Here is a 13,592-nt window from a genome sequence, read left to right on the forward strand (position 1 = left end):
TCTTCATCCATTCTTCCATGAAGGGCATCTAGGTTGTTTCCAGGTCCTGGCTATTACAAACAATGCTGCTATGAACATAGTTGAACAGATACTTTTGTCATATGATAGGGCATCTCATGGGTATATTCCCAAGAGTGGTATTACTGGATCTTGGGTTAGATTGAGCCCAAATTTCCTGAGAAATCGCCACACTGTTTTCCAAAGTGGTTGCACAAGTTCGCATTCCAACTAGCAATGGATGAGTGTGCCCCTTACTCCAAAACCTCTCCAGCAAATGCTATCATTGGTGTTTTTGATTTTAGCTATTCTGACATGTGTAAGATGGTATCTCAAAGTTGTTTTAATTTGCATTACCCTTATCACTAAGGAGGTTGAGCATGACCTAAAGTGTCTTTTGGCCATTTGAATTTTTTCTGTTGAGAATTCTCTGTTCAGTTCAGTGCCCCATTTTTAATTGGGTTAAATAGCATTTTAAAGTCTATTTTCTTCAGTTCTTTATATATTTTGAAGATCAGACTTTTGTCTGTTGCAAGGTTGGTGAAGATCTTCTCTCAGTCAGTGGGTTGCCTTTTTGTCTTAGTGACAGACAGTGTCCTTTGCTTTACAGAAGCTTCTCAGTTTCAGGAGGTCCCATTTATTCAATGTTGTCCTTAATGTCTGTGCTGCTGGGGATATATGTAGGAAGTGATCTCCTGTACCCTTATGTTGTAGAGTACTTCCCACTTTTTCTTCTATCAGGTTCAGTGTGTTCAGACTGATATTGATGTCTTTAATCCATTTGGACTTGAGTTTTGTGCATGGCGATAGATATGGATCTATTTTCATTCTTCTACAGTTGACAACCAGTTCTGCCAGCACCATTTGTTGAAGATGCTTTCTTTCTTCCATTAAATACTTTTAGCTCCTTTATCAAAAATCAGGTGTTCATATCTTTGGGGGTTAAAATCAGGGTCATCTACTTGATTCCATTGATCAACTTCTCTCTTTTTATGCCAATACCAAGCTGTTTTCAATACTGAAGCTCTGTAATAGAGCTTGAACTCAGGGATGGTAATGCCTCCAGACGATCCTTTATTGTATAAGATTGTTTTGGCTATCCTGGGTTTTTTGTTTTTACATATAAAGTTGATTATTGTCCTCTCAAGATCTGTGAAGAATTTTGATGGGATCTTGATGGGGATTGCATTGAATTTATAAATTGCCTTTGGTAGAATTGCCATTTTTACTATGTTGATCCTCCCAATCCAAGAGCAAGGGAGATCCTTCCATTTTCTGGTATCCTCCTCAATTTCTTTCTTCAAAGACTTAAAATTCTTGTCAAATAGATCCTTCACTTCCTTTGTTAGAGTTACCCCAAGATATTTTATGCTATTTGTGGCTATCATGAAGGGTGATGCTTCTCTGATTTCCCTCTCTGCTTCCTTATCCTTTGTGTATAGGAGGGCAACTGATTCTTTGGAATTGATCTTGTATCCTGCCACGCTACTAAAGGTGTTTATCAGCTGTAGGAGTACTTTGCTGGAGTTTTTGGGGTCGCTTATGTATACTTTAATATCATCTGCAAATAATGAAAGTTTAACTTCTTCCTTTCCAATTTGAATCCCTTTGATCCCCTTATGTTGTCTTATTGCTATCGCTAGAACTTCGAGCACTATATTGAAGAGGTATGGAGAGAGTGGACAGCCTTGTCGTGTTTCTGAATTTTGTGGGATGGCTTTTAGTTTCTCTCCATTTAATTTGATGTTAGCTGTCGGCCTGCTTTAAATAGCTTTTATTATAGTTAGGTACGACCCTTGTATCCCTAATCGCTCTAAGACCTTTATCATAAAGGATGTTGAATTTTGTCATATACTTTTTCAGCATCTAACGAAATGATCATATGGTTCTTTTCTTTCAGTTTATTTATATGATGGATTACATTGATAGATTTTTGAATGTTGAACCAGCCCTGCATCCCTGGGATGAAGCCTACTTGATCATAATGGATAATTTTTCTAATGTGTTCTTGGATTCGGTTTGCCAGTATTTTATTGAGGATTTTCGCATCGATGTTAATGAGTGAGATTGGCCTGTAGTTCTCTTTCTTGTTTGGGTCTTTGTGTGGTTTTGGTATCAGAGTAACTGCAGCTTCATGAAAAGAATTTGGCAATGACTTCTCTGTTTCTATATTGTGAAATACATTAAGGAATATAGTTATCAGGTCTTCTGGGAAGTTCTGGTAGAATTCTGCATTGAAGCTGTCTGGACCTAGGCATTTTTTGGTAGGGAGGATTTTTTTTAGCAACTTCTAATTCTTCGTGACTAACAGGTCTATTTAGATTGTTTACCTGGTCCTGGTTTAACTTTAGTATATGGTACTTATCTAAAAAAGTATCCATTTCTTTTACATTTTCCAATTTTGTGGCACACAGGCTTTTGTAGTAAGATCTAATGATTCTCTGAATTTCCTCTGTGTCTGTGGTTATGTCTCCCTTTTTGTTTCTGATATTGTTATTGCATATTCTCTCTCCTCCGTTTGATTAGTTTGGATAGGGGTTTATCAATCTTGTTGATTTTCTCCAAGAACCAGCTTTTTGTTTCATTGATTCTTTGGATTGTTTTCTGTGTTTCTATTTCATTTATTTCAGCCCTCAGTTTGATTATTTCCAGTCTTCTATTCCTCCTAGGTGAGTCTGCTTCTTTTTTTTCTAGAGCTTTCAGGTGGACTGTCAAGTCTCCAATGTGTGCTTTCTCTATTTTCTTTAAGTGGGCACTTAGTGCTATGAACTTTCCTCTTAGCACTGCTTTCATCGTGTCCCATAGGTTTGAGTATGTTGAGTCTTTGTTTTCATTGAATTCAAGAAAGACTTTAATTTCTTGCTTTATTTCTTTCTTGATCCACGTGTGGTTCAGCAGTTGACTGTTCAGTTTCCATGAGTTCGTAGGCTTTCTGGGGGTAGCATTGTTGATGAATTCTAATTTTAATCCATGGTGATCTGATAAGACACAGGTGGTTACTAATATTTTTTTTGCAACTGTGTAAGTTTGCTTTGTTACCGAGTATGTGGTCAATTTTCAAGAAGGTTTCATGAGCTGCAGAGAAGAAGGTATATTCTTTCCTATTTTGGTGCAATGTTCTATAGATGTCTAGTAAGTCCATTTGATTCATTACCTCCCTTAATCCTCTTATTTCTCTGTTAGGTTTCTGTCTGATTGACCTGTCCATTGGTAAGAGAGGAGTGTTGAAATCTCCTACTATTAGTGTGTGTGGTTTGATGACTTGCCTTGAGTTTTAGTAATGTTGCTTTTACATAAGTGGGTGCTTTTATATTAGGGGCATAGATATTCAGGATTGAGACTTTGTCCTGATGAATTGTTCCTGTTATGAGTAAAAAATTTCCCTCTCCATCTCTTCTGATTGATTTTAGTTTGAAGTCAAATTTGTTAGAAATTAGTATGGCCACACCTGCTTGTTTCTTAGGTCCGTTTGCTTGATAAACCTTTTCCCAGCCCTTTACTCTGAGTAGATGTCTGTCTTTGTGGTTGAGGTGTGTTTCTTGTAAACAGCAGAATGTTGGATCCTGTTTTCATATCCAATCTCTTAGCCTGTGCCTCTTTATAGGTGAGTTGAGTCCATTGATATTAAGTGATATTAATAACCAGTGGTTGTTAACTCCGGTCTTTCTTTCTTTCTTTCTTTCTTTCTTTCTTTCTTTCTTTCTTTCTTCCTTCCTTCCTTCCTTCCTTCCTTCCTTCCTTCCTTCCTTCCTGTCTTCCTTCCTTTCTTTCTTTTTTTTTGGTAGTAGAGTTTGTGTGTTTCCCTTCTTCAAGTTGTGCTGGTGAAGGGTCATTAGATGTCTGAGTTATTGTGGGCATTGTTGGACTCCTTGGGTTGTGATTTTCCTTCAATTACTTTCTGTAAGGCTGGATTTGTGACTACGTATTGTTTAAATTTGTTTTTATCCTGGAAAATTTTGTTTTCTCCATTTAAAGTGAATGAAAGCTTGGCTGGGTATAGTAGTCTGGGCTTGCATCCATGGTCTCTTAGTTTCTGCAGTACATCTATCCAGAACCTTCTGGCTTTCATGGTTTCCATAGAGAAGTCAGGTGTAAGTCTGATAGGTTTACCTTTATAAGTAACTTGACCTTTTTCCTTTGCAGCTCTTAATATTCTTTCTTTATTCTGTATGTTTTGTGTTTTGATTATTATATGGTGAGGAGATGTTTTCTTTTTATCCAGTCTATTCGGTGTTCAGTATGCTTCTTGGACCTTCAAAGGAATATGTTTCTTAAGGTTGGGAAAGTTTTCTTATATAATTTTATTAAATATATTTTCTGGACCATTGAGCTGTACTTCTTCTTCTATCCCTATTATTCTTAGGTTTGGTCTTTTTATTGTGTCCCAGATTTCCTGAATGTTTTGTGATGAGAATTTATTGGTTTTACTGTTTTATTTGATCAGTGTGTTTATTTTCTCTAGGGTATCTTCAGTGTCTGAGATTCTTTCTTCTATCTCTTGTAATCTGTTGGTAGTACTTGTCTCTGTAGTTCCTGTTCATTTACCCAGATTTTCTATTTCCATCCTTCCCTCGTTTTGTGTTTTCTTCATTACATCCTTTTCATTCTTCAAGTCTTGAGCCGTTTCCCTTACCTGTTTGATTGCTTTTTCTTGTTTCTCTTGGTTTTCTTGGGTATATTTGAGAGATATATGCATTTCCTCTACCGTTTTGTTTGTAATGTCTAGTTAATTATGACAGTTTTTCACCTCCTGTTTAAGGTCCTCTATTATTTTCATATAATTCACTTTTGAGTCAAATTCTTCTAATTCTTCTGGAATAGGGTGTACAATCCTTCTTATTTCAGGATTCCTGGATTCTGGTGTTGTCACCTTGCCTTTCAGGTTGTTGGAGGAATTCTTACATAGGCGCCTGCCCATCTCTTCCTTCAAATGGAGCCAGGAGAGGCTTGGTGTATTGGTCTAGTCTTCGCTCTGACTAACTCCCTGGGTGTATCTCCTCAGTGTAGGAGCAGGAACTGTTCCCTTCCAGATGAACTCCTCAACACCAAAACATGGACACCTGGTAGTCCAATGACCCGCTGACAAAAGGGCCAATGTGGGGGGTAGGGCGGGGTCGAGTAGAACACAGGCAACCCTGCACCACAAGCTGAAGGTGCCTGTGCTCCCTTTCAGGGGGTTCTTGAGGCCAGCCTGGTAGGCAGGCACTCACCACTATGAGTGGGTAGCCTTAGTATAGGAGCAGGAAGCTGTTCCTCAGCAAAGGACCTTGTAGACAAGGCAGGCTTGGGGGGGTGGTCGTGTGTAGGAAAGAAAGCCCTGCAGCAGGAGCTGGGGGAGGGGGGTTTATGCTCTCTTCTGGGACAGTCTGCCCCTGGATAGCACACACTCACTCCTCCAGATGGAACTCCTCAGCATCTAAACAGGGATACCTGGTAGCCCAATAAGCCAGGGACAAAAGGAAGAATGTGGCAGGCAGGGCGGGTCCAGAAAAGCAAAGCAAACCCTGCAGCCTCAGCCACAGGGGCCCATGCTCCCTTGGGGGGACCTTGAGGCCTGCCTGGTAGTCAGGCACTCACTGCTCTGGGTGGGTAGCCTTAGTGTAGGAGCAGGAAGCTGTTCCTCAGCAAAGGACCTTGCAGACAAGGCAGACTGGGGCGAGGGGGGGGGGTCGTGTGTAGGAAAGAAAACCTTGTAGCAGGAACTGGGGAGGGGAGTTTGTGCTCTCTTCCGGGACAGTCCACCCCTTGATTTTTATTCTTAATGTGACACTGACTCATATTGTATTCTCTGAGGTAATAATAATCAATGCATTTAAACCACACTGATAGGACAGATTACTTTGAAGATTTGATCTCATTCTCTTCTATTGTTAATTTCAGAATGGCATTTTAATGTATTCACAGAAGTATAAAAGAATATTTGGATTTAATGAGGCTCACAGATAGAATACAGCAATCATAGTGAGACAGTTATGATGTGAATAGGGAAAACAAGCTGACTGATTTGGGAACTAAGAGTTATTTAGTAATAGCCTGCACTTCATGTCTTTATTTTCAATTTTGATAGGTATTCCCATTAATGAGAGCATGCCTCCAAATTCATTTGGAAAACCACAACTAAAATGGGACCTACATACTAATTTTTTTCTTTTAAATTCTATTAACTTGATGATTACCTTAGTGTCTAAATTTGAATTCCTGTTAAAACATATTGAAAACTCAGAACTTGGATAAAAAGCAAACACAACTAATTACTATATACATACTTATTTTACTCAACCACCATATTGATATTATGATACCACAAATTCAATATTGCTTTGACTATTTTTTTTAATTTTAGTATTGTAATAATTATGTAATTGTGATTAATCATGCTAATATTTTCACTTGTGTATTATTCCCTTAGTGATGCTTTCATACCTCTCCCACAATTATGGACTTTCGTTTTGGAACAAGAAATCTAAATAATCTCTCTCTTCTATAAGTTACTTATAGTGTTTTAACAAGCAACAGAAAAGTAATTGATTCAGAACTTGGCACAAGAGAGTGTGTTCTTTCTGGGAAAATCCTCACTGTGTTGTTTCTTGTATGGATGTGGAGGATTTTTGAATTTCAGACTGGTAAAGTGTTTGGATTCTATAAGCAGAGTTTGAAGGCCACTCTAGTATACTCCCAAGAGTACTGAGAACAACTCAGACAATGAAGGTATAATTCAAGAAGTTCCAGAGGGGAATAACAAGAGGCTTCTTTTGTCATATTTTGACAAAGAATCTTGCAACCTTCTAGCCTTATCTTAAGGGCTTGACTGAGGCTAAATTAAAAGTAGCAGAGTAATTTCCTTAGTATATGAAATGTAAATAGAGCATAGCTATAGCTTGGTTTTTACTGATTTCTCAGGTCTACAGTGAAAAAGAACAAATATCACAAATAAATATAAAATGTGCAGTTTGGAGAGAAAAGGGATGTTAGGATGCTTAATGTAATAACTAGGACATGTACTGAAAAAAGCTGGAACTGTTAAGGAAATTAGGGCTGTCTTAATTATCTTTATATTGCTGTGATAAAACACCATAGCCAAAGCAACTTACGTTTAGAGTCCATGATCGCAGATTGAAGCTATTAGGTAGAAAGCAACAGAAAGAACAGGTAAGAGTCCACATTTGAACCACCAGCAGAAGGAACAGAGAGTTAACTCAAAATATCATGAGCTTTTTGAAACCTTAAAGCTTCTCCTAAGCGAATACTTCCTGTGGCAAGTCCACACATCCTAATCTTCTGCAAATAGTCAAAAAGTCACCAGGTGGAGACCAAGTATTCCAATGTCCAATACTTAGAGAGGACATATTATTCAAAACACCAAAAGTACTGTTAAAGAAAAGTCTTGATTTCACTGAAAGAGTAAATATGGTGTCCTCAGGAGAAGATACTGATCTCACCACTAAGCTTCCAACTTGTGAAAGGGAAAGTCTGAAGAAGTATTTTGCTCCTAGAAAGCTCTCACATACAAACGTGTTAGTGAATTTGATTCAAGGGACCAGAGTCTATCCAACTGGCAGCCAAAAGTGGTGGTGTTGTCCATATGAAACTGGTTTTGGAAATATAAAATGTTCAAGAGTGAGAATGGTTATGGATTCTTCCTATAATGTCAGACAGCTGCTGAGGTCAAAGTGTGGCAGTCTTGGAGCTGCTGGTTGAAGAAGGCCATGGGAAGCCAGGAGGTCGTCAGAAGCCATTTCATAAAGCTTTGAAAGTGAAGCCTGTGTTTGAATACAGCCCTATGACATTGGAGATACTAGACCAGTGATCCAGCTGTCAAGAAGAGGTGAATATATAGAGTAGAACAGTATAAGAGAGACATGTGAATCAGGTAACAAAACTGAATAGACTGAGCCATTTATCCACTTTGGCACTAGACATGGAGTTACATGATATATTATTTGGCTTTCTGGGTTTCAGTCCTGTTTGGTCCAGAGATTCCTCACTATGCTCCCATCACTTTTTTAGGAGTTTTTCTAATTTAGTCATTTAAGAAAGAAGGTCTCTCAGGCATTTGACTTGGGCATTTGAAAAATTGGTATTCAGTTAGTGATTCTGTTTTTGGACTTGGTGTGGCCTTTCTAGAAGAAATGTGTCATGTAGCTGTGGGCTTTGAGCTTTATATCCTTGTCCCAATTTTCACTTTCTCTCTGATGCATGCTTACTATTGATTTCTTGGTTTCTTGATCAAACTTCCTGGTGTCATTTCTCCTCTGTCAAAATGAATTCTTTATCTCAAATAGTAAGCCAGCATACACTCTTCTATGAATTTCTTTTAGTCATGTTGCTTTCTTTATCACAGCAACAGAAACTAATGTACAAGGCAAGTCCTTTACTGACTGAGATACCTTCCTAGCCCTATCACTAATGTGAATGATGGGTTGAATTATTTAATAAATATTTATCAGTATTTTCTTTCATGTAGGGAAATGTATATTTCTCTGACACACTGGGTTTTTGCTTAATGATGTAATTTACTTAGCTGCATTGGATGTTAGCAAATATACATTACTCATGCTATGCATAATGAGAAAAAAATATACAATGGGTAGATATTGATCCAGAGAGAATCCATGGATCCATCACATTTCTAATTTTTTAATTAATTAATTAATTAATTAATTTATTTATTTATTTATTAAAGATTTCTGCCTCCTCCCCACCACCACCTCCCATTTCCCTCCCCCTCCCCCAATCAACTCCCCCTCCGTCGTCAGCCCGAAGAGCAATCAGGGTTCCCTGCCCTGTGGGAAGTCCAAGGACCACCCACCTCCATCCTGGTCTAGTAAGGTGAGCATCGAAACTGCTTTGTGGGAGCCTAGGCAGTTTGGATGCTCACATTTCTAATTTTCTTCAGAGCAAAAGCAATCACAACTTTTCTCTCAATTATCACTGCCTGGGTATTTGTAGAAAACAAATGTCTTGAAAGTCAGAGATTTTATCTTGTACTAAGACAGAGGGAAGATTCTTCAGCATAAAGAAACCATTTTTATCTGAAATAATATTCAGACAATTATGCAAAGAATTCCCTTCAAAATTCTGGAGTATCTAAAGTTTATAGTTCATCAATTATGGCAGATACTCTTTAGGCGCATAAAATATACTTTCAGCTATCATTAAATAATATGACTCTTAGCCTCTCTGCTAGAGAAACAATTGTCAATTTTATGCAATTTAATTAATAATCTTCTATAACTAGTTCTCAGTTTTTGTTAAGAAAACTAAAAATTGTTTTAACATATTACCATTTTCACATAAATAAATACATTTATATGTTAAATTATGATAAAAAAACTATCACAAAGATGTTGAAAATTTCATCTAGAGGTATTTCTCAAACACAGCCTACAAATTCTAAAATGGAACTATAGGAAAATGAAGAGACTAATATAGTAAGACTGAAGGAAAATGTCATTAAACTAGACTGTAGCGAGCTGCGTGAAGCCACACCTGATGGCTATGTGTAGAGAGCTGCGTGGAGTCGCACCTGATGATGCTGGCTCCCGCCCTCCGCGATCCCGAAAGCGAGTGCTCTCTGTGATAATCAACTCCTATGGCTAAGGCCTGACTTATGCTATTATCACACAATGATTGTCAGCTGCTTGCATATGCGTGGACCTATGAGCAATGCCCACCTGGCAATCCAGGATTGGAAGCCCAGGCCTACTTAAGGGCTGGGAGAGGTTTGCCCGGGGAGAGAGAGAGAGAGAGATTTTACAATTGTCAAAAGGTCCTGAATAAAACTGCAGTGAGAAGAGCTCTGGTGTTGCGCGTCCTCCTTGCTGGACGAGGGGGGCCGCGACACTAGACAGGAAAAAATGATATAAATTTGACTACATAATAATGTCCACTTCATCAAGCAAGATGCTTTAATTATTGCATTACCAAAAGAGGTATTAAAACAATTGAAACATTTGCTGGCAGCCTTTTACTATTGTGTCCATAATTATGAGCCACAAAGTTGTTGCTTTTCAATTGCATAATGCTCAAGGAATTAGATGGAGAAAATTTTTCTCAGGGAATTTATTTGGAATATCTATTGTTTGATACAAATACATTTGGTTAATTGGGCAATTTGTTGCCTTCATTAATTTCTCCATTTGATGACAGGAATGTTATGTTAAGAGAAGCTATCATTCTTCTTCACTAGGGTTTTTATGTTAATCTTTCTGCTAAAATTAGTACATTGTCTTCAGTTCTCTGAAAGATCTTGTCTTTTTAGAATTTATGAACTTGACTTTATATTTACTATGGTTACCTATACCCATTATATGTGTAGATTTGGCCTTTTCTTAATGCTTTTAAAAACTAAATAGTTAAAACTGTGCTTGTCATTTAATGAATCTGAGAAGAATGTACAATTCTCTTTGCAGATCACATTTTGTTAATAAGTAGCATTATAAATTATGATTTCATTTGAGAAAGTTCTAAACAATGACTTGTCACGAAAGGAACAATCTGAAGACTGAAATATTAATTTCACATCAAAAAACTAGCCTCAAACAAACAGATTGGTAGTATAGAATGTTTTTGAAAGAAAAGGTATGTCATCATGTGTAAATGGAGGCTGTTCATCCCACCCAGTCTCACAGCCACTATTAAAATAACAACTTAGAAGCTTAATATTAATTATAAATGTTTGGCCAATGGCTTATTACTTGCTAGTTCTAACTTTTAAATTAACCCATTTTTAAAAATCTAATTATTGCCATGTAGTCATGGCATTGCCTGTCCACTGGCATCTTGTTCTCGTGAGTAGCTGGTTGGCATCTCTCAGACTCAAAACTTCTCCTATATCTATGCTTGGATTTCCTGCCTGTCTCTATATTTCCTTGCAATAGACAAAAGCAGTTTTATTTATCACCCAATGAGAGTAACACATATTAACAGTGGATAGAAAGAGATACAGCATTTCCCCTTTTCTGTCTAATAAAAAGGAAGATTACTAACTTTAACATAATAAAATTGCATATAGCAAAATTGTTTACAAGGAAGAATTACATTTACAATATTTAGTCTATTTGTATTTGACAAAATTAAGGAAGATACACTATCATCTGTCTTATCTTTGTGAGTCTAAAGTTTCATATCTAATTATCTTTACTATAAATAAGGAAAATAATAATTAACTAGTCTTCAGTTCCATCACTGACCTGAGTAAATAGGAAGTGTATTGCAAACAACTTCCAAAGCTCTAGAAATGAAAGTGACATTAAGCTGCCTGAACAGTCGGTCACCCAAAGTTCTTTTGTAGCATTGGGCATCCATCTTCAATCTACAGGCCTAGAGTATCTGGAAGATACTCTACACTGAATCAGCAAATTTGAAATACTATATTGGCAAAATTTATCAGTCACTTTACTCTATGTTATGCAGAATGTCTGGCAGCTTCTTCTGTGAAACAGGAATCCTGAAGGACCATCCTACCTTGTTTTGGCAAAGTTTAGCAGTTGTTTTCTTTTGGGTCCTGCATGTCAAGTTTATACAGTATATAGTCAAGCAGTACAGGCAAAAGTAGTTTCTTGCAAAAATGGCTAGCCTTGCCATAGTGAAAGCAAACTACATAATGATATTTGATGTCTATCATCTTCTTTGAAGTGATTGGTTCTGCCATGATCAAAATGGCTCATTGTTGAGAAAATTCTAAGTTATTAAAACTTTAAATGTCATATTCTGTAGGTCTTTGAAGTGTTTTAAGATTACCTATCCATCTGAAATATATCTCTTAATATCTAGTAAACCTAACTAACATGATTATAAGTTTGACTATTATAGATTACTATTACTCTATATTTTATTTATATATTACAATTTTAAATGAGCTTCATAAACACAATACCTTAAACAATAGTAGAAATATACATACACTATAACAAAACTGACCTTAAATTTGTATCAATAAACCAAAATACATACCAATGTAAAGTATTTTGAGAGTAACAGTGGTTTGTTCAATTAAAGTAGATTCAATAAAATAACTCCTTTTATTATAATTATCTACCCTTTTCCCTATCATTTCTATATTACATCCCCGTTTCATATTTACAAAGATATTGACTATGACCAATAACAATTTATAATCAGCCCCCTTAAATAAAAAACAAACATTCATAAACAATATTTTGGAAATTGGGGGTATACTTCTCTACATTACTTACTGCTGATTGTTGGACACTGGTAATCTTATGGGAAACCTGAGAAAACTTAGAATGATGGTTAAATCTTGGCTGTAGTCATCTGTGAGGCTTCATCATCTCAACCAGTTGCCTTGAAGCTGTTCTGGAGGTTGCATCACCTTGGCCATCACTCCTTTTGGAGACCTCTCAGAAGGTTTTCCTTATTCAAGCCACAGTATCTTGGAAAGAATCCACAGCTTTTCATCTTCTGTGGAAACTAAATCGAACTTCTTTTCTAAATCAACATATCCTTAGACACAAATTTCAAAGTCAAGATATCTTTAAACTATATATATATATATATATATATATATATATATATATATATATCAGTTTAATTTAACAGCCCCCACAATCAAATGCCCCTTAGCAGGTAGCTTATTTATTAATAGTAAATAAATAAATAAATAAATACCACAATAGTATACCTAATATTCTTTTAATCTATGACTGTCTCTATCCTTTTTTCTTTCTCCTGCAAATTTATGAACATTTTTTAAAAACATTGCAACCCATTTAGAGTTTTATTTTTGCTGAATCTGTCTTTACTGTGTATCTGTAATCTTTTCCTGACCACTGCTTTAAACTTCTAAGCAGGTTTGACTAGGACCAAAGTCGTAACTTTGGCTGCTGGCTCTGCCCAACTAGGCTTTTCAACATGGCTAAGGTACCCAAGAACATCATGATTGCCTTCTGTATACAGTGCTGGGAGAAGCCTCTTTAAAGCAGCCTATGTAAGAACCTGAGGAACATGCCATGCAGTGCACAGTTGGACTCTTAAGCCCACAGCTGTGCTCTCAAGTCCATAGGCAGAAGCAGGGTGGAACCTCTGTGTACTGCTGCTTTGAGAGAACAACAGGAGTCTGCCATGCTCTGACCAGAGGACACACTTCAGTACTATGGACTGCAATGAGAGACATTAACTATGAAGCTGTTTTTATCTCCATTTATGTATTCTAGAATGCTTTTTGAAAGTTTTGATCAGCCTTATGTAAATTCAAGAGCCTCATGTTGGTATACCATTTGTAAACAGATGCTTGTCATCACACCTGGTTCCATACTCACTTTAAAAATAACCACTCAGAGGCTTAATATTAATTATAAATATTTGGCTGATGGCTCCGGCTTATTTGTATATAGCCCTTATATTTAAATTAAGTCATTTCTATTAATCTAAGAATTGCCAGATGACTATGGTGTTACCAGTCACCTGACATGTTGTTCCTTGGGTGACTCCCAGACTCTACACTTCTACTGTTGTATCTCTGCTTGGATTTCCAGCCTAGTTATATCCTTCCTTGATGGAGGCCAAAGCAGCTTTATTTATGAACCAATGAGAGCAACACATATTCACAGCATACAGAAATACATACCTCAGCA

This window comes from Chionomys nivalis, chromosome X (assembly GCF_950005125.1).
Source record: "Chionomys nivalis chromosome X, mChiNiv1.1, whole genome shotgun sequence".
NCBI lineage: Eukaryota > Metazoa > Chordata > Mammalia > Rodentia > Cricetidae > Chionomys > Chionomys nivalis.